The sequence below is a fragment of the Lygodium microphyllum genome, chromosome 12, assembly GCF_053477565.2.
Source record: "Lygodium microphyllum isolate KBCC chromosome 12, Lygodium_microphyllum_v1.1.10, whole genome shotgun sequence".
Classification (NCBI taxonomy): Eukaryota; Viridiplantae; Streptophyta; class Polypodiopsida; order Schizaeales; family Lygodiaceae; genus Lygodium; species Lygodium microphyllum.
In genome coordinates, this window is record NC_141146.1 from 8,847,317 (window position 1) to 8,854,040 (window position 6,724).

The 6,724-nt window shown below is 40.3% G+C and overlaps 1 pseudogene; it reads left to right on the forward strand.

The window, feature by feature from the left end:
- Positions 1-1,392: 1,392 nt before the first annotated feature.
- On the forward strand, positions 1,393-2,272 carry LOC148027433 (tubulin beta-3 chain-like; annotated as a pseudogene).
- Positions 2,273-6,724: the final 4,452 nt, after the last annotated feature.

Consider the following 6,724-nt stretch of genomic DNA (forward strand, 5'->3'; position numbering starts at 1 on the left):
AGGGTAGATCTCTGTAGCTCCCCTTCAGTTCATGACAATTTGTTAACATGACAAAATAAACCACATAATTTACTCCAAGAACAAATCTATTTGCCTATTTTTGCACTCTAGTCAACCTATGGACCCAGTGGTCAATATTTGCTAGCTGTTCAGCTTGTAAATCTGCATTAACAGCTTGTTGTTCTACAGGCAGCTTGCTATATAACTGGTTCAAGTTGTTCAAGGTGCACATGTTCTTGCTGAATTTGTGGGACACCATGGACAAGATCTTGCGGATCATTTACAGCATCATTTCTTGCATTTTCAGGGACATTTTCAGTAAGTATTTGCTACTTTCTAACGGACATTTTTTGTTGTCCTATTGGTACATCCTCCTAAAATACAACCCTTCATACCTTCTCTGTCCTTTCGGACTATTTGTGCATGCAATCTTCCTGAAAGATGACATCATTGCTACATACTACTTTTCTTTTCTCGGGATCCCATAATCTATACCCCATTTTACCTTCATCACCATATCCTAGGAAAATACATTTATAGGACTTTGGCTTAAGTTTGTTATGTTCTTCCTTGCGTATGTGCACAAATGCCTGGCAACCAAACAATTTCAAGTGGCTAGCTCGACCACACTTCTTGGGGAACTCCCCCCCCGAAAAGACCTATTTGGTGATTGATTAATCACATGTATGGCTGTCATAACAGCCTCTGCCAAAAAACCATGGGGTAAAGTAGCATGTGACAGCATTGTATGGACCTTGTCTTGAATGGTCCGATTCATGCACTCTACAATACCATTTTGGGGCATATTATGAGGAGGAGAGCTCCCTCTTAATCCCTTTGTTGTCACAAAAGTCTTGAAAGGCTTTGGACACATGTTCCTCACCATTGTCGGATCGAAGGCATTTTAATGTCTTGCTGGTTTGATTTTCAGCAAGTGCTAGAAAATTTTTAAATTTATCCAAGGCCTTGTCTTTACAAAGGATTGGATAAACTCAAACTTTGCATGTGGCATTATCAACAAAGGTAATGAAATACTTCTTCCCCCTTAGATATAATCTTGGAATTTGGCATACATCTGAATGCACTAACTCTAAGGGTGAAGACTTTAGAGAATGATATTTTTTGAGTGACGTTTGAGCATGTTTACCATAAATACAATGGTCACACTATTCAAAATCAAGATAACTCAAAGATGATAAATAAGCCAAATGAGAGCATAGTAGGAGTTGAACCTAGCTTAAGGCCCTCTTTCATATCCATATCTTAGGCTATTTGTTCTCTTCCTCTCGCAGCTTAAGAGAGCTCTAAGTAGATAGCCATGCTTGCTCTTGTCAATGAGACTTACCTCAAAACCATTAACAAGATTCAGCGTGACCTCCAACACGATGAGCCATGAAGTCTGATACGATGATGACATGGAATAAATGGCCTCAACTGGCCATAATCTGCATCATTAAGCTCCAAAGAAAAGGAATCACATCCTTGCAATCGCCTCTGACCCTAGTCAGTGGATTCAAGCTTCGGCAGCTTGCGACTTGCCCTGTCAGTGACCTAAATCATCTCATATCAACTACTATGAGTGGCATGACTTGCTGTGTTTGTGCTTCCCTGGTCAGCTTAACTCAGATCTAGGAAATCTTGTAGTGAATCTGATTCCATTTCTATGCTTGCACTTCTTCATGGTCGAATTTGCTCCTTTGACCTCTTGTGGCTCATAGCAATATTGAGCATTGACCATCCCCAAGCTAACTCAATAAATGTGGGACGCGAAGAACATGATGTGAGCTCCAAATCTGTGCCCATGGCCATTATCTGACGGCGTTTGCCATGTTTCATGGAAAGATGAGTACCAAGGAAGTGGACGAATGAATGATTTAACATCCAGAACAAGAACTCATCCTATTTCGTGGAGTGGATCCCTAACAATGTTGAGTCTAGTGTTTGTTATAATCCCCCGGTTGGATTGAAAATGGCTTGCACGTTTATTGACAACTCCACACCTATTTAGGAAATGTTCAGAAGGGTGGTTGACCAATTCATTGCCATGTTCAGAAGGAAGGACTCTCTTACTTCACCACCAGAAGGGTGGCTTCCTAATGCCACAAAAGGTGCAGAGCATTTACGAGACATTTTCTATCAAATGAGTCTTTTAGACAAGGATATCGTAGCACTCTCAAGAGCTCATATCTTGGGAAGGGTTCACCCAGAAAGGTTTGGTTTTGAGGGAGCTTGGACACACCAACCTTTGAAATTTGACAATTCTTACTTCTAGGAACTTCTTTGGGGTGAGTTTGAGGGCTTATTGCGACTGCCTTCATATAAAAGCTTGCTTGAAGATCCAGTTTTTCATCCTTATGTGGAATTCTATGCCAAGGATGAGGATGCCTTGTTCAAGGACAAGATGTTATATGAACTTATAAGAAAATCCAATGTAATGTCAAGCCATGGGTCAAAGCCATATGAAATCCCAAGATTTATGTAATGGTTCAACAAGTTATGACAAGTCACATCAATGTACCCATCTCAAACTCACTGAGAAAGAAGACCAAAAGGACCTCACAAAGAAGACTAGAGCACAAGATAATGAAGAACAAGTCAAAGATGAAGAGCATGAAGACCAAGAAGGAGTCCAAGAAAATCAAATACACTCAGAAGATGGAGAAAAGCAAAGGATGCCAAAGAAGCATGAAGAAGATAAAGAAATCTCTGATACTGCTAACAAAATGAAAAATTTTGCGTAGTGGATCTTGTTTCCCATAGTGTATGTAAAAACCCTTAACAAAATGTAAAGTTTCAACCCTTAACTTGATTAGGTTGCCAAAGAGCTAGTCTCTCGGGCCATGTCGTCATGTGGGGGGGGCAAAAGCCAACAAGGGTAGAGACTCATCATTTGAGGGGGGTGTTGAGAATAGAAAATGATGCTTGGTATGCTTGACCATAGAGGCTAGATGTATGCTGTAATGAAGCTAACCTAGCTTAGCCTAAACTAGCCTAAATCCATGACCAACCATGGATGATCAACAAGAAACCAACAAGACAAATTGAAAGGGAAGGAACTAATCTGCATTCATCATGGCTGGCAGCCATAGCTAAACTAGGAAAGAAGTACAAGAAAGTTACTAGAACATGAATTCTCCAAATGATCTAAAGCTGATGCTACATTTGGCTGGCCTCACCTTTTATAGCTAACCCTAGCCAAACATAGCTAACCCTAATCCTCTAATAACAGGGTATATTTACATATATCAGCCCATTTTATGGCTGTAATGGTATCCTAAATACATGGAAAATTTTTCTACATTACAAACCATTCCCTCTTGGAAAAGCTTTGTTCTCAAAGCTGAAATTACAATGAATACAAGGATGGAAACATGTAAGAAGGTAGAGTAGAGGTTGCATAATCCATGATAAATTCCAAAAGAAGATCTTCAATAAATGGCCTTCATAGGATAGGAGTAACTGTCATGAAACAGAGAACAAGGTTGAATAAGGTAGCTTATGTAAAATGCCCATAACTTTTGGATGAAGTGTCTAAATTCAATGTTTGAGGTGTAGATATAGAATATGTAACCCAAGACATCAACTTATACCCTCAAACACATATTTTGATTGTGTCAGGGAATTTAATTCATCACATAATTTCTATACAACGAGCTGTCTTATGTTCCAAGACACATGAAATCATCCCAAAATCAACCCAGATCATAAGGAATCCCCAAAAAATGGTTGTCATTGCTAACCTCACCCGAATAAGATGAAAAACCATCATCAAAGCTTCCATAAGTGAGGTATCTGCATAAAAGTTATTATCACCTCCAGGATCAAAAGGATGTGATAAATCCCGTCCATAATCCATAGATGCATTCATGTAAATCCTTGGATCATATGGGAATGAAAGATCATCAGCATTATGTTGAGATATCGAGCTCCACTCATGATATGCTAGGGTGACCGTTGTGCATTTATGTCATCGACTTGTTAACTGTAGATGCGGTTGGTACACCGCCCATGAATAATAGCTAGATGGCAGCTATCCTTATCTACTCTAGTTCGTGGCTCAGTTAGTATGCCACCTTAGTTAGTTGAGTTTGGTTTGAGACCCATATATAGGGTTCTTCTATTTCTATGTACTTGAGTTCTTTTTGGCTTACACAACTAAGAAGAAGAAAATTGTTTTTAGCCTCCACCTGTGTGTGTATTCCCCCATTGTGCAAGAAAGAAAGCTACAAATGAGACTCCTTCCTTCTCCCCCACAATCTTGACATGGTATTAGAGCGTTGGTTCGTGGTAAGGAGCTCAAGAAAGCAAACCAAGTTCGCGGTGTTCTCGTAAGAGGACCAGTGTTGCTTTCATTTTTCGAGTTTGGGAGCAAGTCTCTGCAGAGGTAGCATAGCCGGAAAGTGCAAGAGTGCATTGTCTCAGATTGAGACGCCCTTCACGGTGTAGCAAGAGGGCAGTATATGCTACGGCGGGTGAGGGCTTTAGCTCTCGGTTGCCCTGTTTTTTTGATTCGAGGCCATTTTGGGGCTTGTTTTGGAGGCAGAAGTTTTCCACACGCACTCAGGAAAAGGCCCTGTTTTATACTGTGTGACCACTGTTCTATAGGTCGGTGAAAAGTTACTGTAGAAATTGCATCGTATCCCTGTGTGCAAAGACATTGGGAGTTACAGAATCATCCTTGTTGCCTGTTGATGCAAAATCGTCACTAGGAAGTGACTGTATGGTCAAATACAGCTTTCGTCAGTTTTGCAGATTTGTCCTTGTGAGGCTGAAGCTGTGTTTTTTACAGTGACAGAATTTTTTGCACTGTTCTGTAATGGCGTCTGATTCTCTTTCACAGATTGTCACTGAAAAGCTTGACAAGAACAACTTCTAAGCATGGAAGTTTAGAATGACGAATTTCCTTATGGGAAAAGGATATTGGGAATTCATTGCAGGAAATGAAGAAGAACTAGTTCTTCCTGATGTTCCCAATCAACAACAAATGCAAGCATTTAAAGGATGGCATGAGAGAGCCAGAAAAGTTATATACTGGCTGTCTATCAGTATTTCAGACTCTATGATTGTGCATATTCAGGATGCAAGTACGCCAAAGGAGGCATGGGGTACTTTGTCAAAAATGTATAGCACAAATATGCAAGCCAGGAAAATGCAGCTCAAGCAAGAGTTTCACAATGTGCAAACAGAAAGTATGAGGATCAATGACTACCACATGAAGGTGAAGAAGATTGCAGATGCACTTGCTTCCATTGGGTCGCTAGTGGAAGGTGATGATTTAGTTTCTGTGACCTTGAATGGTCTAGGAAAGGATTATGCACAGTTTAGAACATCCATTTCCGTCTGTGAAAGATTTCCTGATTTTGAGGAGTTGATTGCTCTTCTAATTTCTGAGGTGCAGAGAAATGGTGGTGCATATTCTTCAGGAGGAACTTCAAAAGAAACTGTCTTCTACTCAAATGCTGGAAGAGGTAGAGAAAGGGGTAGAGGAGGCCGATCTGGAGGCCGTGGTAGAAATCAGAATATGCAGCAAACTCAAGAAAACCAGTCCTATGGAGGAGGAAGTGGTAACTCTAGAGGCAGGAGGAGCCAAAGAGGTCGTGGTGGATGGCAAAGAGGCCAAAATGCAAACAACAATGTTGAATGCTACTACTGTGGTAAAATGGGTCGTATGGCTAAAGACTGCTATAAAAAGCAGAATGACATCATGAATGGAAAATTTCAACAAAGGAATTATGCATCTTCTAGTAGACAGGGTGATGACAGAAATGAACATTTGTTTATGGTGCAGCACATGACCAATTCTGTGACAAGTGCAAAAGAAAGCAACGATGTGTGGTATGTTGACTCAGGTGCATCAAACCACATGACAGGTCATGCAGAATGGATGCCGGATGCAAGGAAAATGGAAAAACCAGGATTTGTGGAGACTAGTGATGATACTGCACATCCTATTATGCAGATTGGAAAAATTCATTTGTCTATGCAGGATGGGAAAAAGAAATACCTGTCGGATGTATTTCATGTCCCGAATATCACCAAGAACTTGGTTTCTGTTGGTCAAATGGTTGAGCAAGGCTTGCAGGTCATATTTAATTCTCATGGATGCTTTGTTGAGGGTATGAAAAATAAAGGTCGCTTGATAGCAAAAGGAAAGAAGAAGGGCAGAATGTTTACGTTGGATGCAGACATGCCTGAATTGAGTGCAGCAATGTTTGCACATGGGACCGGTGTAGTTGCAGATATTGATATCTGGCATAAACGCATTGGTCATGTTAATGTACAACGACTTAAATCAATGCAGGCCCAAAAAATTGTTACAGGATTGCCTAAATTCAAGGTTGCAGAAATGCATAAGGTATGTGAAGCCTGTCAATTTGGAAAACAGGCAAGGAAACCATTTCCTAGACATGTTCAAAAGAGTAAGAAGCCATTGGAATTAATCCACTCTGATGTGTGGACTACTAAAGCTGCATCTATTGGAGGCTGTCATTATTTTGTCACTTTTATTGATGATTATAGCAAAAAAATTTAGGTGTATTTTATGAAAAAAAAGTGAAGTGTTTGGGCATTTCAAAACTCTTAAAGCTATGGTTGAAAAAGAAACAGGCCTGCAAATAAAATACCTAAGGTCAGATGAAGGGGGAGAGTACCTCTCAAATGAGTTTGCAAGGTTCCTGCAGGAGCATGGCATAAAGCAGCAATATTCATGCAGTCATATCCCACA